This window comes from Pongo abelii, chromosome 2 (genome assembly GCF_028885655.2).
Source record: "Pongo abelii isolate AG06213 chromosome 2, NHGRI_mPonAbe1-v2.0_pri, whole genome shotgun sequence".
NCBI lineage: Eukaryota > Metazoa > Chordata > Mammalia > Primates > Hominidae > Pongo > Pongo abelii.
The window spans coordinates 154,351,688-154,375,949 of record NC_085928.1 but is presented as its reverse complement, the minus strand read 5'-3'; the positions used below and the strand labels follow the sequence as shown (position 1 = coordinate 154,375,949).

Below are 24,262 nucleotides of genomic sequence, written 5' to 3'. Positions count from 1 at the left end.
GAAATAGAGCATTCTTAGCATACATGCAGACATTTTGACCAACTAATATATTTTTCCTTGTCTTTACACAAAAGAGTTGTCTTAGGCTGAACTTTCTTTTGTATCATTTATATTGTGATAAATAACACATTCAACCCGCCCTCTTAAAAAATGTTTAGGTACACAGTACATTATTGTTAATTGTAAGTAAAATTTTGTATAGCAGATATCTAGGATTTTTCATCTTGTGTGACTCTGTACCCATCGAACAGCAACTTCTCATGTCTCCTTCCTCTTAGTCACTGAAAACCACAATTATGCTTCCTCTTCTATGAGTTTGGCTACTTTAGATAATTCTCATATAAGTGGAATCACATAGTATTTGTCCTTCTGGGACTTATTTTAGTTAGCGTAACATCCTCAAGGTTCATCCCTGTTGTAGCACATTACAGGATTTCCTTTTGTATGGCCGAATAATACTACATTGTATGTAGGTATCTGCACAGCAAAAGAATCAATCGGTAGAATAAAATGGCAACCTATAGAATGGGAGAGAATATTTGCAAACCATATATCTGAGAAGGGGTTACTATCTAAAAAATTTAAAGAAATTTTAAATTTCTATAAATTTATGGGTACACATGTAGTTTTGTTCCATGGATATACTGCATAGTGGTGAAGTCAGGGCTTTTAATAGATCTGTCATGGGAATAAGAAATATTATACCCATTAAGTAATAAAGAACTCCTACCACTAAATAGCAAAAAAAAACAAATAACCCAATTTTAATAAATAATCGAGGCACTTTAATAGATACTTCTCCAAAGAAAACATACAAATGGCCAACAGGTATATGAACATATGCTGGACATCACTAATCATCAGGGGAATGAAAATTGAAGCCACAAAAAGATATCACCTTATGCTTGTTAGGATGATCACTATAAAAACAAAAACAACACAACAAAGGAGAAAATAACAAATATTGGTAAATTTGTGGAAAAATTGAAACTCTTGAGCGGTGCTGGTAGAAATGTAAAATGTTGTTGTTGATATGAAAAAGAGTTTGGGGGGGTTCCTTAAACAATTAAAAATAGAACCACCATATAACGCAGCAATTCCACATTCGGTATTTATAGAAAAAAGTTAAAATCAGGTTCTTAAATAGATCTGTGTACACCCTTGATCATTTTAGTATTATTCACAATAGCCAAGAAGTGAAAAAAACCCTAAATGTTCAGAATCAACTCTTGCTTAGCCTAAATTTTTCCTGGTTTTCTTGCAATGTCTTAGCAAAACTGTTTTTAATTACAGATAACTGAGAAAAATAAATGTAATCCCGGAAATTAGCTTTCACTTTAATCATTATTTGAGTGACAAAATAATGATAAAGCATTGGCCTTCAAAGTGATATTTTAAGAGAATCATTTGTAGTAAAAATGTAACATTCTAAAACTTAGCAAACTACTGCATATACAGACTGTATCATATAAAATCCTCTGTTATCTGTATTCTGTGAATATACATCAGGGTTTGTGCTTTCTCCCCTTTCATGCTATAAGGTCACTTTTTAGCAAGGACTGTCAAATACATTTCCTTTGAAGGAAAATTGACCTGGTCCACTGACTACTTAGTAATTTGTTTTGCAGACATTTGACACCTGACACACGGATTTCAGTAAATGATAGTTGACACTTAATATACAATAGTATTAAAAAGGTAACAAATGTATAAGTCAATTTTGCTTAGTTACTTTTTCTGAATTGTAAATGCATGAGGCTTTCTGTTGATTATAGTAATTTCAATATTAATCATTAATATTTTATGGAAAAAAACCTTACATTTAAACTAAACAATATAAAGTAAGACCAAATCAAGAAGTTACTCCATGTAAAGTATGGTTTATTATACATTTGACTCAAGTTTCTTAAAGAGGCTGGTAATTTGGCCTTTAGTTTTGAATTAAAAGAAGGAAGGGAGGGGGAAATGGAGGGATGGAGGGAGAAGGGAAGGAAGGAAGGAGGGAAGAAAGGAAGGGAGGAAGGAAGGAAGGAGAGAGTAAAGAGGAAAAGGGGGGAGGGGGAGGGGGAGGTTAGGTGAGGTTAGGCTAGGCGAGAAGTCAAACAAACCAGAAACAAAATTCTCTCTGAAAAGACCGGAAATGGATATTGTAATGGAGGGGAGAAGAGAACGGGCTTTTTAGTGCCCTCGTCCATACTATCTTTACTTTACTGAAAACCACCCCAGATAAAAACTACTAAGGAAAAACATTTTGTTTCTTATAGAAATGTCATTTGAGTACAAATAATTTAGCCATTTTGTATTTGACTGTGCCCTGGAGCCCCTTCTGTATAGAAACTATGCAGTCACAATTGAGAGTAGAACAGGCAATCCTATGAATTTAGATTTTTATATTTGCTAAAATATTTAGGCTGTAATTAACTTAGTTTCTGATAAAATAGTAAGTTCAAAGTAAGGTATAACAGTATAGAGAGGAAAACCACTTGAAAATAACAACCGAAACAATGGCAGTAACAAAGCCTACTGGCTACACATCTACTCATTTTTCATCAGTGTAGAGTGATTCTTGAAAGTAATTGTTACAAATACAAAGAAATGGGAAACATAAAAATGAAAAGTGGAATATCTTTGAAGAAATGTTAACCTTACATTCTACACATGGGTAGATGCAATCACTACTCACCCACTTAGTTTTACTTTGTTTGTGTGTATACTTTTATCTTTTGGAGATGTGAAGAACATTTTTATAGTATATATTACATCCATTCAAACAGAGGTATTGAATTTTTTTTCTAAAATTTAAGTTTCCTGAAGACTCTTTATACTCTTTCTTTTGGAGATTCCCCAGAATTCCCTGTTAATTCCCTTAATAGATACTCTATATGTTCCACTTCTGTAGCTTTATTTTTCACAATCAGAAATGGGAAGGAAAGCAGCCTAAATATTTTAGGGGCAAATTAAAACGGGTACAACATTTGACTCAGTAATATATGAACATTTTGAAGCTATTGTTAAACTCAAAATATGAGCAAAGTATTGCACTAGATGCCATAAGGAATGCAATATGATATAATTAATGCTGTTTATTGAGTGCCTGCTCTGGGTCAGGCATCAGTCCTGGAAACACAACGAAGAACAAGAGAGTCAAGGATGCTCTTCTGATAGAGCTCATATTCTAATTAGGGGAGACAAACAAACAATAAGCAAATAGACAAACAACATCAGCCTGGTACTAAGTGATATATAGAGAAATTAAAAGGGTGATGTGATAAAGAGTGACTGAATGGTTTCCTATAGCCTCTTGAAGAGGTGACATTTAAGCTGCTCTATGAATGATGAGAAGAAGCTAGCCATGTGAAGATCATAGGGAGGACCTGTGCATATCTGTATGTCAACCTGGCTGAGTAAATAAGAATATACATAATTTGAAATGCCTGATGATTTCTGGTAATGCTAATAATTTCAAGATTACTACTTTTTTTAATTTGTGAAAAAAAAATATATGACCAAATATGGAAGGAATATTTTGATCAAAGTCCCTAAACAGGCCTCGGTTTAGCAACTTTGAAAAAAATCTGAAGAGAGTCCCACTCACAAATGCATGCTGGGCAAGGAAGGTAGAGGCTTGAGTTTCATGGCAGAGAGATAAGGAGAGGATGATCATTTTGCATTGTAAGCCAGGATGATACGTTTGGAGATTGTTCTAATTTTGAAAGACCACTGGAGTCTTTAGAGCAGAGGAGTTACATGATCTGATACATATTTATGTATAATATTTTATGTACAATATTAATATCATCTTATCTGCCATATGGAAATTGTATTGCAGAAGGATCAGAGGTTGGAGCAGGGAGAAAAAAAGTTAGCAGGATATTTCTGAGAGGATGGTTTTGCTCTTTATTAGAATAGGCTAAATGATGTGGAACAAATTTAAGGGGAAAAATCAAGAGCTCCATATATAAGATGTCATTTAGACAAACACAAAGATGGCAAGAAGGCTGTTTGGTATATCACTGTGGGATTTCAAAGAGCATTTTGCACAATTATGGTGTTTTAAAGTCATGGGAGTAGATAGATGATACATCCTGTGGACATTGTGTAGATAGATGGACAGGAGAATTGGGCCCAGGATTGTGGGCAGAGGATTACCTAGGTGCCGAGGCAAGAGACTGAAGGCACAAACTGTTTCAGTATAATAAAGAAAATAGAATAAGAATAGTCATAATACAAATTAAATATAGAGATGATCATGAATAATTATCAATCATTATTATAGACATTATTAATCATTAGCTTTTAATATTACTCTTTGTTGCATTACTAATATAACCTAGGAATAACTGGCAGGTATAGGGTCAGGTGCTGAAGGGACATTGTGAGAAGTGACCTAGAAGACAAGAGGTGACCTTCTGTCACGCCCGCATAAGGGCCACTTGAGGGCTCCTTGGTCAAGCGGTAACGCCAGTGTCTGGGAAGGCACCCATTACTTAGCAGACCGCGAAAGGGAGTCTCCTTTCCTTGGAGGAGTTGAGAGACGCTCTGCTCCACCAACTTCTTGTGGAAAGCTGGATATTATCCAGGCCTGCCTGCAGTCATCCAGAGGCCTAAACCCCTCCCTGTGATGCTGTGCTTCAATGGTCCACTCCTTGTCCACATTCACGCTCCTCCAGTACTCCTGGTTCCTCTTTGAAGCTCGTAGTAGACAGTGGTAGAAGAAATAGTGAAAGTCTTAAAGTCTTTGATCTTTCTTATAAGTTCAGAGAAGAAAATGCTGATGTATGCTGCCTTCTCTCTCTGCTTCTGCTATCTAAAAGGGAAGGGCCCCCTATCCGGTAATCACGTGACTTGCTTCACCTTGTCAATCACTCAGAAGATTCACCCTCCTTACCCTGCCCCCTTGTCTTTATGCAATAAATATCAGCAAGCCCAGCCATTCAGGGCCACTACTGGTCTCTGCATCTTGATGGTAGTGGTCCCCGGGGCCCAGCTGTTTTCTCTTTATCTCTTTGTCTTGTGTCTTTATTTATTACAATCTCTTGTCTTCGCACATGGGGAGAACACCCGCTAAGCCCCGTAGGGCTGGACCCTACACAGGATAAAGCTTTGATTTATTTCAACTTTTAGAGTTCAGGAGAAGTCAAGCAAGGCGAATTAGACGAAAATTCCAGTGAGGTAGTAAATAAAGAAGTTAAGAGTGACTGATCCTGTCAAATCTTGGAGGTCATTTTGCTAAGTGGGAGAACAGAAAAGTGGGGTATATTAGTCCGTTCTCACATTGCTTTAAAGAACTACCTGAGACTGGGTAATTTATGAAGAAAACAGGTTTAATTGAACCACAGTTCCACATGCTGTACAGGAAACATGGCTGGAAAGCCTCAGGAAACTTAGAATCATTGCAGAAGGACAAAGGGGAAGCAAGCATGTCTTCACAACAGAGAGGGGGAAGGGCTACAGACTTTTACACAACCAGATCTTGTAAGAACTCACTATCATGAGAACAGCAATGGGGATATTCGCCCCCATGATTCAATCACATCCCACCAGTTTCCTCCCTCAACACTGGGGATTACAATTTAACATAAGATATGGTTGGGAACACAGACCAAACCATAGCATGGGGCAATAGTTTAAGGAAAATGTGGGGTTAAGACAGGGTTTTTTTACAAGATCAGAGATACTACAGTAGTGTTGTACATATTACATACATCCCATAATATTGATGGGCAGGATTCAGTAAAGAGACAACCTAACAGAGATATCTTCAGAGAATAAATACAGAATGAAAGTCTTTGAGAGGTGAGCGTAAGTAGGAACTGCAGTACTATCGGGGGTTTGACACTCGGGATTGAGGCTATCCACTCCCTGGCTAAAGAGAAGAGGCAAAGAAAACAAAGAGCAAATATTTTCAGCCCTTGAGAGACATTCTTGCTTGATCCTTAAGCTTGCTAATTCTATTTTGATCTTCATCTCTCTTATTTGCCAGAGTATCAAGAATCTACCTAGACACTGGCTAGAGTTTATGGCACCGCAATATAATGGACTGCCAACTATGCCTCCTCTTTCACAGGAACCCGCAGGTGCTGTGTTTAGTAAATGCCTTTACCTATTTTTTTTTTCCTCAAAGAAACAGACATTTTCAACCTGTGAGTCCTTTGTGTGTGACAGATAATAATATAAGTAAAAACAAAGACAAGAAACGATTTTAAGCACTTTCACTCATCGGCTCTCTCCAGTTGCCTAAAGAGAAGGAGTTTTTTTGACTTGGGGTCAGCATTAATTGACCCTTGTTTTGCCTGTAGAACTCAGATAGTAAGAACAGCAGGAAGCTAAAGGTATTGAAGTAGTGCGGAAGGGCTATGGATTAAAACAAGGGAAGACAAATCTATAAAGGTGAAATGGCAAGAAAGAGCAACAGTTTACAGAATGTGGATTCTGTCAGGAATTTGAAATGCAGAAGAAAACAAAAGGGAAATAGAAAATTAAGCAGCTACAGTGATGAGAGTGATTTTGGGTGGAGAAACAAGGGCATGAAACTTCCACAAAGACTCATTATATTTTGAATACTTTTGGAGTCAGCCTTTTATTTTAAATGTGATACCATGCTGATCTCAAGACACTCAGTTTTATTAAAATTCGTTTAATTGTTCTGCATTTGTTTAATACACACTTATACAATGCATTAGGCATGATGCTGGGTGCTGTTTGAGACCCAAAGTAAGTAAAGTCCACCCTTGTCCTCCAGTAGTGCCCTCTGATGATGTAAACGGATATACATATACATTGCCTTGTACAGTGAACATGTATTGTACTGTACTTTCTGATACATTTTAGAAAGAATCAGTGAGGTATGCGATCAATCAATTCTTATGGAAGTACAAAAAAAGTCAGAATTTCCTTTTATAGAATTGGGTAATTCTTCAGAGTTACTTTCATTTTATTTTATTTTATTTCATTTTATTTGAGATGGAGTTCTACTCTTGATGCCCAGGCTGGAGTGCAATCAGCTCACTGCCACCTCTGCCTCCTGGGTTCAAGTGATTCTCCTGCCTCAGTCTCCCAAGTAGCTAGGAATTCAGGCACATGCCACCGCTCCCGGCTATATTTTGTATTTAGTAGAGATGGGGGTTTCATCATGTTGTTCAGGCTGGTCTCGATCTTGTGACCTCAGGTGCTCCACCTGCCTCGGCTTCCCAAAGTGCTGGGATTACAGGCGTGAGCCACCATGCCCGGCCAGAGTTACCTTTTGAGAGAAGATAAATAGTCTCAATATGTTTCAATTTAAATCAATATTCATGGTAAGAAATTTCTCCAGAAGATGGAAACATTCCAAGTGGTTATTGGTTGATTAGTTCTTGTCTACAGGCATCATTTAAAGGCTATGTTTCAAATGGCATCTAATAACCCTATTATAAGCGTAGTATTATAAACTATGTAATCAGAAAATGAAAATGGTCACTTTAGGCTTGATGCTGTTTTTATTCAATCAAGAGCATATTTAATGATTACTGGTTAAAAAAACTATTTTTAAAGGCTAAGACAAGACCCAAAAGGTCAATTCTATTTTCACTGTTAACTTTTGAAGGATTTTGCCTCTTTACAAGATGTTGGCATTGTTTTCAGAAATTGGTCTTATCTGTACTATCTAATATAGTGTATGTATACATATATATAGATAGTACTTACCTGTACTATCTAATATAGTGTATGTATATGTATATATAGTGTATGTGTATGTATATACATGTATATATACATACACTATATTAGATAGTACAGATAAGACAAATTTCTATATATATAAATTTATATATATAAATTAATATAAATATAATATACTTAATATAATATAAATATATATTTTATATATATATAGTCCCTCCATAAGGGAAGGCTGTGACTAATGCATTTGTATATCTGTTTTGTTCACTGCCTTCTCTTTGAGTCTCTTGTACCTAGAATAGCAGTTGGCATACAGTAGAAGCTAAATAAGTATTTATTGAACAAAGGACTTGAATCTTTGCATCCTTCACATTGTATGGTATAATAATGCATTGCCCACAGAAGACTCTCTAATATTAATTGATTTAAATTGATTTCTGTAGTTCTAACTGGTCGTATGGGTAGAGATGGATGTCAAAACTTAAACACTGCAACCATCTCTCTTTATATAGCCAATGACTGTGTAGTTCTCATCAGTAGTATTCATAAGCAATGGTTTTGCAGCAAAACAGTGTTATTGCACATTAGCTTGTCATTTTATCAATGAGTGTGAACTTCTCACCACATTTATTAATAACATTTCAGTGGAATTCATCAATATATGCATTTCCAACATGGGGGAGAGTGGAAGGAAGGAAATCAGAATTAGATCACCCTCAAAAACAACCCACCATAGATTATCATGGTGCTTAAAATATAGTAGGCAAAATATAAAACCCATAAAGAAAGTTTTACCAAAAGTAATTAAAGAAGAGATAGATATTAAACACAATTATTTATGTCCTGATGCCACCAAACTACATATTTTACATAACATGAAGATTACAGCTTTAAGAAGTCAAAACAATTTTTTTAAATAAGCACTTGATTTTTAAAATGTATTCATATAGCACAATAAAGTTATACATCAGGTATGAAAATCCTGGAAGTAACATAAACAGGCTTCTTTGCAGTAGTTTTAAATTTTAAATCACTAAAGAATGATTTTATCATTTTTGTAAATCTTTCATTTAACTAGAAAGAATAATTACTGTATGAAGAGGTGCGCACTGGTTGGATTAAGTCATACTGTTTAATTTTCATTTCAAAATGTGAATTTCACAACCTATATCCCAGGTCTCTGGAGCATGAGGATGCTTTCAATCTAAAACTCTGAACAACTTTTACTTACCTCTCAGGCTTCTCAACTTGAAATTTTGTCTCACACAGCTGCTGTCAAAGCTTAACAATTGATATTTGAAAGCTCTGACCTAAGGGACATTATAACCATTTATTTCTATAGATTCTCTAAAATTCTACCTTTCGAAGAGAACAGACAGACAGCAAGCTGGGTAGCCTGACTCTATTATTCTGCTTTTCATAGAAACACCTTCACTGAGCTAGGATTTAACATTTTGTCTTACGGTTTATAATTGGTTGACCTAAAAAAAGGTCATATAATGTTATGGCTATCATACATTATGGTCTTCAGCATGTCTTACACATATAGCCTGCTAGTAAATTTCCCTTAAAGGTCAACACTAGGTTTATGTCATGGTTTTATTTCTTTTCTTATTTTTTATTTTTCATTTCTGGTAAACTGTGCTTCTTCATAATAGACATTGTGAGCCACATTACTTGGTCTTTTTTTTACATTCATTGATAGAAAAATAGCACTGAGTTTAATATTCACTTATACTATTTTTCCTTGCTTATAATGCTTCTAATTCTTTTAGAAATTAGAGAAAATTTAAATTACTCTCAAAATAAACATAGTCTCTATTCAATCTAGTTTACTCAGGTTTTAAATATAGCATACAACTACTTATAAATCTGTTTGTGGTTTTGATAAGATGTAGTAGATATAAATAACCACCTATACATTACAAGTGCATTGTAACAAAAATCATACTTTACAAATAAGTGTCAATAGTAAGACTATCACCATGAGTATATTGTTTGACCTCATAGACTGAACAAAGTTGTAGATCATAACAACATATGTCTTGCATTCTCCACTTATGAACTGAATTTTTCACCTTGAGCAGCTGACCTAACCCTCTAAGCTTTTCTTTCTTTACTTATAAAATACAAATTAATAATAGCATCTTAAAAAATTGCTATTAGATATTCTAAATAAGATGTTACAGATGAATTGCTTGGAATTTTAGTACGGATGACTCTCTTTTCAATACTATCTACTGTGCTCCATAAATAGTAATTATCTTTCTTGTTTAAACTATGTTTTCAGCTAAACATTTGTCTTAGTCTGTTTGCACTGCTAAAACAAAATACCACAACCTGGATAGCTTATAAACAACAGATTATTTATTTGTTTGTTTATTTATTTATTTTAAATCACAGTTTTGGAGGCTGGGAAACCCAGGATCAAGCACTGACAAATCTGTTGTCTGGTGAGGGGCCACTTTCTTGTTCATAGATGGCACTGTTTCACTTATGACCTAATCACCTCCCAAAGGCCCTACCTCCAAATATCCTTACATTGAGAATTAGGTTTAAGCACATGAATTTTGGGTAGATATGAACATTCAGTTCATAGCAACATTTAAAACAAATTTTAAATTTAAGATAGTCTCTTTCTTCTTAGAATCATGTAAATTCTTCAAAAAACATTTTATCGTTCAAAAAACAAAATAATTTCATTCTTATTACAGAGTTCTGATAGTTGTAGATGTTTATATTTCTGGATCAGTGATATAAGAATCATTCATTTTATTTCTTGATCAAACCATATTTTAGGTTTTTGGTTTTCTAATATGTCTATCAGTCCATTATTAAATATGAAATTAAGACATATGGCAGGATGCTATTAAACTATGTAACCCTAGTGAATATTTTTTAAATATAAGTTTATCACAAATGACTCATGAGTATTTCTAGATGAAATTAGTCAACACTATATCCACAAAACTTCATTTCCTAATATGGAAAATTAATATACCACTAGGTTTCCAAAATTTCTTTAAAGCTACATGAAAACATGTTGACATCTGAAGAAAAGTACTTTGGGCATAATCCCTAATAAGATATCAACAAATAAAGTAAGTACACTTTGTTGAATACTTATGAAGTTGGACTCTATTTTAATACTCTTTACACTAATGCTTAAAACAACCCTTTTAGGCAGATATTGTATTCAGTTTGATAGTCTAGATGAGGAAATTGAGGCACAGAGTGATTGTCATTTGTCCAGAAGTACACAGCTTTCAAGAAAAGGACCTGGATAGGATCCATGTCTATCTCACTCAGAATTTTATGCTCTGAGGTGCTAAGCTATAATACCACCAAAAGGTATGAATATGTGCTAAAAATAAGACACAGCTTAGTACAAAGGGTCTAGAGTGAGAATTTGAAGGCCTTCCTTCTTCCATTGTCTCTGCTACTAACTTGTTATCCTTAGATAAGTCACCTCACTACTCAGAAACTCAAATTCTTACTTGCATATAATTATGAAGTTGAAATATAGGCTCCCTATGTTCCTATCATAAAACTCTATGCATTCATAGTCTTTTTTTATACCATGTCAGCACTGGAATCACAATGGGTACCAATAACTACAGTTTTTCTCTGGTTCTATCCCTATTCTCCATGTTGGGAACCCCAACCTCCCTTTAAGTCCTGCAAACTATTTCTTAGAACTTAGGTAGATGTCTCACTAATGCTCAGAATCAAAGCTTCTTGTTGAATATGTGATAATTAATAATTCTTTTCTTTTTTTACACTGACTTTTTGTGATGTTTTTAGCTGGTCAGACTATTGGCATGCAGTACTCAGCATACTATTCAAGGCCTCTGCCCAGTCTTTCACATCCATAAAGTGTGTCTATCAAAACGATTACATTCATCAACACCAACACTGTATTATTGCCCCCTAAGAAAGTGTAATGAAACGGGAGTTTTTTCTGGCATTGTTTCTTGCTTTATATTTGTAGTTCCTTCTCTCTAGGCCTTAGTCAAATATACATTAGGGAACTAGAGGACAATCTGAATGACAAAATTGTCTTACTCTCTAATACAAGCCAACTGTTCATTAACTTGAATTTTCCATACTTTCTTTTCTTAGTGTAAATTATTATTCCAAATACCCATGCCATCCCTGCGAATAATCCAAAACAAACTTCACTGGGAAAGTGCATTAGCCTCTCTATATTAGTGTTATATGAACCTTCTCTCTCAAGGCAATTTCATAAGCTAACTGCTGATCTACATTATGTCACTATTACATAGAGATACTTAAAGTGTTATTTGAATATGTACAAATCAACACTAACACAAATCTAATCATGAAATGCATTTCTAATCATCAGTGCTTCCTTTTATGTTTCTCTAAAAATGGAAGCATGTAAATGGCAGAACAATTTGCCAACAATAATTCCATAGGAACAAAACAGGTCACAGGGACAGTTAGTCATGAAGTGACTATAATCCTGTATCTCCAGAGATAATGCCACCAATTTCCTAAGCCGTCCAGCAGATTAGGAATTTAAAGTTCAGCACAGAATAATTAAATCTCCACGTGCCAGGCATTCTTTTTTGAACCTTTTGTTTATAACGAGTGAAAACTTAAGGATCAAGGTAATTTTCCAGTCTTGAGTAATATGAAAAAGCATGCCTTGGAAGACTGCCCTGGAAGCTCTTTCTTAGAGTATAGCTGTAGCATACCCCAAAGCAGCCCCAGTTATAAGGAGAAAGGATCTAGAATTGTCAACTCTCTAGATTTCAAGTTTTCTAAACTAATTATTGCCTGAAGAATCTTGTAATTTTTATCTTACTGCCATATTACTCAGTCATGAATTGATAAATTCTAGACTTTAGGAAGCTGTTGCATATAAATTTTAAAATGTAAGTAAGATCCTGTTCAGTTAACTTTTATAAAAATAATTTTTATGATTTATTAAATGTGTATGCAATAATGATATTCCAAATGTACTGAAATGGGGTATATACAATTAACTATTAGGAGATGATTTTTTTCAGTAGTCTATGAATGCACTGAATCCAGATTGATTTTTTAAGAAAACATTTATGTAAAGAAAATCTATTTGGAAAGATAGCTTTAGCCTGAGCAACATTAGCAGAGTGTAAATAAAGCCATTGCTTCTACTTTATTGGTGAATGTTGGTATTTTAAATTTACTCTGTACATACAATGTATAGATATACTCTATACTTGAAAAATTTAGTATGAATCATAAGAAAATATAGATATTAAATTGAAAAAAGATATAGGATTAAAAACTGAAAGAAAAATTTCTCTGTTACAGTAAAGCCACTCAAAATGTTATCAATGACTAAAAAAGGTGTATTAATAGATGACTATGTCTCATTTATAAAAATAGAATTACTTGCTTGAGAAAGACCATGGATACAGATAGAAACAAATATCCTGATGATGTTGTGTTACAATCTTAATTTTATTTGACTGATAAGGTGTGGCTGTGTCCCCACCCAAAATCTCATCTTGAATTGTAACCTGAATTGTAATCCCCACATGTTGGATCTCATGGGCGGTGACTAGATTATGAGGGTGGTTCCCCCATGCTGTTCTTGTGATAATGAGTGAGTTCTCGCAAGATCGGATGGTTTTGAAAGGGGCTTTTCCCCTTTTTGCTCTGCACTCCTGTCTCCTGCTGCCATGTGAAGAACATATTTGATTCCTATTCACCAAGACTGTAAGTTTCCTGAGGCCTCCTCAGCCATACAAAATTGACAATCAATTAACCTCTTTCATTTATAAATTATCTGTTCTCAGTTATGTCCTTACAGCAGTGTGAGAATGGACTAACACAGTAAGTTGGTACCAGGAGGTAGTGGGGCACTGCTAGAAGAATACCCAAAAATGTGGAAGTGACTTTGGAACTGGGTAACAGGCAGAGGTTGGAACAGTTTGCGGGACACAGAAGAAGACAGGAAAATGTGGGAAAGTTTGGAACTTCCTAGAGACTTGTTGAATGGCTTTGACCAAAATGCTGATAGTGATATGGACAATGAAGTCCAGGCTGAGGTGGTCTCAGATAGAGATGAGGAATTTGTTGTGAACTGGAGCAAAGGTGACTCCTGCTATGCTTTAGCAAAGAGACTTGTGGATTCTTGCCCCTGCCCTAGAGATGTGTGGAATTTGAAGTTGAGAGAGATAATTTAGGGTACCTGGAAAAAGAAATTTCTAAGTGACAAAGCATTCGAGAGGAGGCAGATCATAAAAGTTTGGAAAATTTCTGGCCTGATGATGCAACAGAAAAGAAAAACCAATTTTCTGGGGAGAAATTCAAGCTGACTGCAGAAATTTGCATAAGTAATAAGGAGCCGAATGTTAATCACCTAGACAATGGGGAAAATGTCTCCATGGCATGTCAGAGACCTTCACTGCAGCCACTTTCATCACAGGTCCAGAGGTCTAGGAGGGAAAAATGGTTTCCTGGGCTGGGCACAGGGCCCCCTGTTCTGTACAGCCACAGGCCATGATGCCCGGCATCCTAGCTGCTTCAGCTCCAGCGGTGGCTAAAAGGGGCCAAGGTACAGCTTGAGCCATTGCTTCAGAAGGTGCAAGCCCAAGCTTTGGTGTCTTCCTTGAGTGTGCAGAAGTCAAGAATTGATGTTTGGGAACTTCTGCCTAAATTTCAGAGGATGTATGAAAATGCCTGGATGTTCAGGCAGAAGTTTGCTACGGAGCAGAGCCCTCATGGAGAACCTCTGCTAGGGCAGTATGGGAGGGTAATGTAAGGTTGAAGCTCCCACACAAAGTCCCCCTGGGGCACTGCCTAATGGAGCTGTGACCAGAAGGCCAACATCCTCCAGACCCCAGAATGGTAGATCCACTGACAGCTTGCACTGTGAGCCTGAAAAAGCTGCAGACACTCAATGCCAGCCCATGAAAGCAGCCAGGAGCAGAGCTGTACCCTACAAAGCCACAGGGGAAGAGCTGCCCAATACCCTGGGAACCCTCTTCTTGCATCAGCATGACCTGGATGTGAGACATGGAGTCAAAGGAGATCATTTGGGGACTCTAAAGTTTAACAATTGCCCTATTGGATTTCAGACTTGCATGGGGCCTGTAGACCCTTTGTTTTTGCCAATGTCTCCCATTTGAAATGGGTGTATTCACCCAATGCCTGTATCCCCATTGTCTAAAGGAAGTAACTAACTTGCTTTTGATTTTGCAGACTCATAGGCAGAAGGGACTTGCCTTACCACAGATGAGACTTTGGACTTGGACATTTGGGTTAATCCTGGAATGATTTAAGACTTTGGGGCACAGGTGGGAAGGCATGATTGTGTTTTCAAATGCGAGATCATGAAATTTGGGAGGGCCCAGGGGCAGAACAATATGATTGGCTGTTTCCCCATCCGAAATCTCATCTTGAATCGTAATCCAAATTGTAATCCCCGCATGTTGTGGGAGGTACCTCATGGGAGGTGAGTAAATCATGGCGGTGTTTCCCCCATGCAGTTCTCATGATACCGAGTGATTTCTCATGAGATCTGATCGTTTTTATAAGGGGCTTTTCCTCCTTTCACTCTGCACTTCTCTCTGCTGCCACCATGTGAAGAAGGATGGGTTTACTTTCACTTCTGCTGTGATTGTAAGTTTCCCAAGGCCTCTCCAGTCATACAGAACTGTGACTCAATTAAATCGCTTTCCTTTATGAATTACCCAGTCTTGGGTATATCCTTATAGCAGCATTAGAATGGACTAATACACTGATCTATAACTTTGACTCTAAAAATTTCTAATATTTCTAATATTTAGAAAATAAAATAATTTATTCATGGTCAATGTATGTTTAAAATAAAAATGAACATCAGGTAAAAATGTCACTTATCAAGTTGTGAGTGTTAATAATTAAAGCATTGGGAAACTGAAGTAACAGAAAAATTGGAGGTCGATTTTGTTACCTAAATCTGATCAACAAATCAATAAGACATAGAGAAAATTCACATACATTTACGAAGTTAAGATTTCCAGACGTATTAAAAAGTATTTGTTAAGTTTCAGTCTCATTCAGATACTATGAAAAGCATAAGTATGATTTCATTATTACAGAATCATTTTGTCTCAGTTTTATTTTTCAAGAAATGAACTTGCTAATAGAGAAAATATTATATTGGGTTTAACTATCTAATAATTGTAATACAAATGTGAAATTTACAATTCATAACACTTTATAAAATTAAAGCAAATATATGGCTTCACCTGCAGCAAATAAAGTGCATTGGAAGAATTTTAGACAAAAGCATACATGAGCTACTTTAAGATACACAGAATCAAAAAATCAGTTTATTTTCACATCATCTTTATGAGTAAAACATATAGATTCACCCAACCCTTAAACCAGCAGTTTGAATTAAGTCCAATAAAGGAAGACTGAATTTTTCCTGAATCATTTATTTGAAAATTAATATGGTCATTTACTTAACGTACAAAGGAACCTCCCCAAATCATGGTATAAATAATTAAGTTTCTAAAGTATGTTGTTTTAGTTTTAAATAAAAATGAATCAATTGTATTTGTATATTTAAAAATTCAAAAGAGGTTATATGCTACGTATGATGATAATATTGCTAAAGTAACATTTCATGAAAGAAACCACTTACCTTGTTTTGTGTGCCTTGGCCACCAGGATCCTAGGCAAATTAATCAGGTAGACAATACCTCATCGTGATACTTCTACATAACACAAACAGAAAGAGTTTTTGATTTGAGCCTTCGAGAAAATCATTAAAAATGATCTAATCACTATTGAGTATATTATAGAAATTTCATCTTACATTTTTTAAAATCCTACAGGATATATAGTATGCTATTATGTTACAAGGTGAATTTCTAATATAAACAGTCTTTCCACCCCTGACTTTGTGTGAAGAGTCAAAGATCTGGTCTGGTATAGACTCCTATTTTTCTAGGGTTTTTTTTTTGATTATGTTGTATTTTAACGTCATTCATGACTGATGTTTGCTGAATGATTATATGGATAATTGAACAAATCAAATTTTCATTGGTTAATATGCCTATTATTATGATATTCCTATATGTGGCAAATGCTGTGCTGCATATCACATACTTATTAGTATTATAAAAATACTGAAATTCATTTATTTCCTCTATTGGATAGATGGGAAACCTCAAACTGCAGAAGCTTAATTAATTTGTATATGACCATGCAGCATTGGGAAGTAGCATAACAACAGTGTAAGCAGAGCTTTCTACATCTAAAGCCTGCTCACAAAATAATGTGCCATGCTACCTTGTAAATTACCTTCTTTGTTCTCCTCATTATGTAAGCATGATGAAGTCAAGGATCTCTGAAACAAAATCTGTAATTTGGCCAGTCAAATGCAGCAGAACAAAGACATAAATTAGAAGAAAAATTAAATTGTGTGAATGACTGATATGATGCCACATTGATAAAATAACTTAAGAATTACAAATATCCAGGAATCAATTCAAAGGGCTGCCACATATAAAGGAAAACTAGTTTGTTTATTTAAAATAAAGAAAATTTTTGAATGATTTCAAATATTTAAATAATATATCAATATAAAAACAAGTATTATAAGATAGAAAGCATGAATACAATATTTTATAGAATAAAGAAAAATATTAGTATAAAAAATGTATGCTATTAAGAATGTATCAGTAGATTTCAGGTTTCAAAATGGTGGTGTTGAAGAAAGCTGGCTTCACTCTTCCTACAGAAAACCAAGACCAAATAAGTACATAGCACCAAGAATATCACTAGCAATATCCCAGAACGCGATTATGAGAATGAGTCAGTTCCTGAGGCCACAGATAAGAAAGAAAACAAAACAACCACAACAACAACAAAAAAACTCTGAGCAGACAGTAAGAAATTGGGATTTCCATATCCCCAATGCACCTTCCCTTGATCTACTCAGCACCAAACACATAGAAAATTTTCTCCAACTCACAATTTCTGTACTAGAAAACTTGATACTGAAGGGGAAAATAAGCTTCCCTCATTTTGGGTTTCCTGACAGAACTGTCTCTGTTTCAACCCACAGGAAGCATCACAAGGGTGTGAAGAAAGAAATATCCCTAAGGATGGCCAGAAAAAAAGAAGAGAGGTAGGACTACTATTCCCAGCCCTGGAAACTCTGCTCTGTAACTCAGCCAAAGGAGACACCAAATCAGAGTGGCTCTTCAGCAGCATCACACTGTAGGAGATAAGTTCCACAGGCCCCATAGGCACACACCCTTAGCCAGCTTTCCCATACTTCCAGGATATTCCCTTTATATCCTCCCCTATTTGGAATTGGCAGCACTCTGATCCTGATCAATTGCTGGGGTTGAGGCAAACCTCAGCTTGAAGTGCCAGCTAGTGCCAAAAAGGAGACAGCAACTTAGCAGAAAACAAAATGAGACATTCAATAGATAAATTGCAAATAATCTCTTAGGAAATAAACCCATTACAAAATAAAACAAGCAGGATAGAAAGCTAGAATAAATAATCCTTCAATGCAAAGACACACATATATCCAAAAGAAACAATGGCAAACAGGAAACCATGATCTCCCCAAACAAAGTAATAAACCAGTGACTGACCCTAACAAGATAGTGATATGTGAGGACTCTTACTGTTTCTGGGGTCAAGCCAGGACTGGCTGCATTTTCTCGAGGCCCAGTAATGAGAACAAAACTAGGAAAGAAGGAAATTTATTGCCGTAACTGGATACAGGGATAAGTCTGGAGACAACCCCACCGGACCAACTCAAAGTGTTACAATTTTCTTAGTGCTTGTATAGGTTGGGGTTATGTACCTACGTGCAGTATAGCATTCGCCTAAATCTACTGGTAACTAATTTTGTTTGAACTAGAAGGTCTGAGGCAAAAAAAATGCTTGCTAAGTCCTATAAAAAGGCCCCTAGTACCTTAAAGGCCTGTCTACTGTGGTAACAGAATATGATTATTTCTATCTTATCTCTTTTATAGCTTGGTCCCGAGAGCTGCCTTAGACTCTCTAATAAATCTATTCAAACAGCTGCCTCCTTTACCTTGACTTGTCCCAGAAATTTTCAACCCAAGATGGGTCCTGGCACTAGGAATGTAAAACTGTTTCTACTATTTTGGCTTGCTACAGCAAGAGAGAAGCCCATGCAAGGCTCCTATTGACCATATGTTTCATTTCTAGCTTTGATGTTTGGGCACTGATTTCCCTAGATTTAACTATTTGCTCAATGTTAAGGCAGCACTGTGGAAATTTGTCTGTGTATCTGAGGTGCTATGCAGGCCTGTCTGTGTGACTGTCAGGGAGAATTGGCCTGCCACATTACCAAGAATTTAAAATAGCAGTTTTGGGCCAGGCATGGTGGCTCACATTTGTAATCTCAGCACTTTGGGAGGCCAAAGCAGATCACTTGAAGTCAGGAATTTGAGACCAGCCTGGCCAACATGGTGAAACCCCACCTCTACTAAAAATACAAAACCACCCACGTGTGGTGGCATGTACTTGTAATCCTAGTTACTTGGGAGGCTGAGGCAGGAGTATCGCTTGAACCTCAGTCAGAGGTTGCAGTGAGCCAAGATCATGTCACTGCACTCCCCTCTGGGCAACAGAGTGAGACTCTATCTCAAAAAATAAAAATAAAATAGCAGTTTTAAGGAAACTCAGTAATCTCAAAGATAACACAGAAAAGTAGTTCAGAAATTTTCAAAGAGATTGAAATAATACAAGAAATAAAACCAGAAAACATGCTGAGAAATACATCTGCTGACTTAAAAAAATCGTAAGAGGCTCTCAACAGCAAGATGGATCAAGCAGAGGGAAAAATTAGTGAGCTTCAAGACAAGTTGTTTGAAATTATACCATCAATAGAGGGGGAAAAACAGGAATGTAAAAGAACAAAGATTTTTTCAAGGTAAAGAAAATTACCCCACAGACTAAATCTAAGAATCATTGGTGTTCAAGAGGTAGTTGAGCAAGAGCAAGGGTAGAAAGCTTGTTCAAAGAAATAATAACAGAAAACTTTATAAAACTTCAGAAAGGTATGAATATGCCCATAGAGGAACGTCAGAGAACACCAAAGTGATTCAACCAAAATGAGGTTACCGCAAGGCTTATAATAATCAAACTCTAAAATGTCAAGGACAAAGGGAGGATTCTAGAAGCAGCAAGAGAAAAGAAGCATATAAAACATAAAAGAACCCCAATTCATCTGGCAATAGACCTCTCGATAGAAACCATACAGGTCAGAGGATGTGGGATCACATTTTCAAAGTGCTGGAAAAAAATTGCCATTCAAGAATACTGAAGCCAGCAAAGCCTTCCTTCAAATATAAAGGAGAGATAAAGTATTTCCTGGACCAAAAAAAAAAAAAAAAAAAAAACTGAGCAAATTCACTACCACCAGATCCATGTTACAAGAAATACTGAAGGGAGTTCTTCAATGTCAAAAACAAAAAACAAAAAACAAACAAAAATCACTAATCTGCAATCGAAAACGTTTGATGGTACAAAACTGTCTGGTAAAACTAAATACAAAGACAATTGCAGACTAACCCAATATTAATTGTGACGTGCAGTTCACTCATAACTCTAGTATAAAGCCCAAAGAACAAATTTATTGGAACAATAATAGCTACAGAAACCTATTAAGAGATAGGTTTACCTATTAAGGGATACATATGTGAATATGTAAATTGAGGCAACAAAAAGAAAAATATGGAAGAATTAAGCTATAGCATAGAATTTTTAGAAAGATAGAAAGATTATAACACAGTTATTTCTTCAAGCTTTTGTCTTTGTTTCTATTCTTTTGTGTGTGCAATCCAAGATAAATTGTCATCTCTTTAAAATAAACTTGTTATATCTATAAGATTTTATTTGGTAATCCTCATGGTAACCACAATGCAAAGACATAATTAAAACACTAAAAATAAAAATAAACAAATTTAAACATACCACCTGAGAAAACCACTTAACCACAAAAGAAGACAGAAAAAAAAAAGGAAGGAAGAGAAGGAGGGAGAGGTAGGGAGGGAAAGGAAAGGAAGAAAGGAGGGAAAAAAGGAAGGAAGGAGAGAAACAATAAAAGTAAAGAGAAAGAAGGAAGGAAGGAAAGACGGAAGGAAGGAAGGAAGGAAGGAAGGAGTATAACAATAAAAGTAAAGAGAAAGAAGGAAGGAAGGAAGGAGTATAACAATAAAAATAAAGAGAAAGAAAGAAGGAAGGAAGGAAGGCCGGCCAGAAAATAAGCAACAAAATGGCAGTCACAAGTTCTCAATTATCAATAATAACACAATGTAAATGGACTCAATACTCCAATTAAAGACATAAAGTGGCTAAATGGATAAAGAAATGAAATGCAATTATATGCTGGCTTCAGAAAACTCATCTCACTTATAAGGACACAGGTAGACTGAGAATGAAGGGATGGAATAAGACTGCATGCAAATGGAAATAAAAACGAGCAGAAATAACTATATTTACATCAGATAAAATAGACTACAAGTCAAAGACTGTAAAAAGAGACAATAAAGGTCACTCTATAATAATAAAGGGGTCAATTTAGTAAGTGGATATAACAAGTATAAATATGTGACCAACGCTTTAGCTCCCATGTATGTAAAGCTAACATTAATAAATTTAAAAGGACAGAGATTATAACACAATAATAGTAGAGGATTGCAGCATCCTACTCTCAATAATGGACAGGTCATCCAGACATGAAATCAACAAAGAAACACATTGGGGATAAACTGCATACCAGAACAAACAAGCCAAACTAACATTTACAGAACATTTCTGTCAACTGCTGCAAAATACTCATTCTTTTTATCAGCACATTGTTCATAATAGATTATATATTAGGCCACAAGTGCCAATAAATTCAAAAGTATGGAAATTATATCAAGTATCATTTTTTTTTTTTTCGAGACAGAGTCTTGCTCTGTCGCCCAGACTGGAGTGCAGTGGCACGATCTCGGCTCACTGCAACCTCTGCCTCCCGGGTTCACACCATTCTTCTGCCTCAGCCTCCCGAGTAGCTGGGACTACAGGCACCCACCACCATGCCTGGCTAATTTTTTGTATTTTTAGTGGAGACAGGGTTTCACCATGTTAGCCAGGATGGTCTCGATCTCCTGACCTTGTGCTCCACCCACCTTGGCCTCCCAAAGTGCTGGGATTACAGGCGTGAGCCAAAAATAAATCACAAGAGGAACTTAGGAAGCAGTACAAATACATGAAAATTAAAAATTCTCCTGAAAGACCAATAGGTCAATAAAGAAATTGAAAAGGAAAATTAATTTTTTTGAAACAAAAAACAACATGCAAAAATCTAAGAGATAAGGCAAAATTGGTACAAACAGGAAAGTCTACAGCAATAAATATCTACATCATAAAAGTAGAAATACATCAAATAAACAACATAACAATGTACCTAAAGGAACTAGAAAAGCAATAACAAACCAAACACAAATCAGTAGAAGTAAAATAAAAGATCAGAGTATAAATGAATTAAAGACTAAAAAAGCACTACAGAAGACCTAGAAAAATATAAGTTGTTTTTTAAAAATATATAAACAAAATTAACAAACCTTTAGCTAGACTAAGAAAACAAAGGGAAGGATCAAATAAATGACATCAGAAAACACATAACTGAGACCACAAAAATGCAAATAATCATTAAAGACTATTCTGAACAACTATATATCAACAAATTAAAAAATCTAAATGAAATGGATAAATCCCTGGACACATAAAATCTACCAAGATTAAACCTAGATGAAATAGAAACCCTCAACAAACCAAGAATGTGTGACAAGTTTGAAGCTGTAATAAAAGGTCTCCTTTCAAAGCAAAGCTCAGGACCTGATGGCTTCACTGCTGAATTCTACCAAATATTTGAAGAAGAACCGATACCAAGGCTACTCAAGTCCTGCAATATAAAGAAGAGGAGGGAACACATCCAAACTCTTTATATGAAGCTAGGATTACCCTGATATCAAAACCAGAAAAAGACACAACAACAACAACAACAAAAGAAACCTACAAGCCAATATCACTGATGAACACAGATGCCAAAATCCTCATTTAAATACTAGCAAACTGAATTCAATAACACATTAAAAAGATCATTCACCATGATCAATTAGCATTCATCCCTGGGATGCGAGGATGATTCAACAAACACAAATCAATTTTGAAATATTACATTAACAGAACCAACAACAAAAATCTTATGATCATTCCAATAGATGTTGAGAAATAATTCAATAAAATTTAACTTCCCTTTAGGATAAAATCCCTCAACAAATTGGACATAGAAGGAGCATACTTCAAAATAATAAAGGCCATCCACAAGCCCATAGTGAACGTGATATTACATGGAAAAAAACTGAAAACTTTTACTCTAAGATCAGAAACAAAACAAGGATGCCCACTTTTACCATTTTTGTTCAATATAATATTGGAAGTCTTGGCTGGAGCAATTAGGCAAGACAAAAAAATAAAGTGTGTCCACATTGGAAATGAAGAAGTCAAATTAAACTTGCACACTGATAATATGATCTTATGTTTAGAAAAACACAACAAATCCATAAACAACTATCAGAACTGATAAATAAATACAGTAAATTTGCAAGACACAAAATCAACATACAGATATCAGTAGCATTTACATATTCCAACAGTGATGAATCTGAAAAGGAAGTCAAGACAGCACTGCCATTTCCAGTGGCTACATAGAATATAAAATACCTAGGAATCAATTTAACCAAATATGTCAATAATCTATACAAAGAAAACTATAAAACACTGTGGAAAGATTTGAAGAGGACACACAAAAAATGGAAAGATATCTCATTCTAATGGATTGGAAGAATTAATATTGTTAAAATGGTAATACTGTCACAGGATCCTTAGGGTGTCACTTCACCAGCCAGAAACGTCTATGGCCAGTGGTGCCTCTGCTTGAGTTTTGCTAGCATCCACTAGACCTGTTCTGCCCACTTGGCCCAGCAGGCTGTGTTGAGTTTATGCTACCTGTGCAGATCCCACACCTGCCAAAGATGAGCCAGTTATGGAGTGGTAATGGGTGTGTAAATGAGCGAGCATGGGGTCCAGCCACTGTGCACAGCCAGGCACAGCAGCGCCAGGCAGGCAGTTCTGGCCAGTGTCTGAGTCCGGCTGAGTCTAGGGTTTTTATGAGCTCAGAATGAAGAAAGTGTGTGCTGATTGGTCTGCGGGCAGGAGGAAGTGTATGCTGATTGGTAATTGGTGACCATGCACAGGACTGAATAAATCACAATCTAATTGGCTGAAAGGCATCAAGGAAGTTCTCACTCTGGATCGCAGACTCCACCTGGAACTGGCAGTCCAGCCCCCAGATTTCAGGTCATCTCTGATTTGAAGTCTGGGCCTCACTGGGGATCCACCCCTTCCTGCCTAGGAACCTGTTTGCCTCCAGCTGCCATCAATACTACCTAAAACAATTTACACATTCAATGCAATCTCTGTGAAAATACATATAACATTCTTCAGATAAATAGAGAAAACAATCCTAAAATTTATATGGAACCACAAAAGA

General features: G+C 35.8%; 1 long non-coding RNA gene across 1 annotated transcript; it reads right to left on the bottom strand.

The window, feature by feature from the left end:
- Positions 1-6,559: 6,559 nt before the first annotated feature.
- On the bottom strand, positions 6,560-23,867 carry LOC129058348 (uncharacterized). Its single transcript, XR_008523454.1, has 3 exons — positions 23,736-23,867; positions 16,310-16,382; positions 6,560-7,240 (listed from the first exon to the last, which is right to left on the bottom strand). It is a non-coding gene; the product is annotated as an uncharacterized LOC129058348 (long non-coding RNA).
- Between the last annotated feature and the right edge of the window lie 395 nt (positions 23,868-24,262).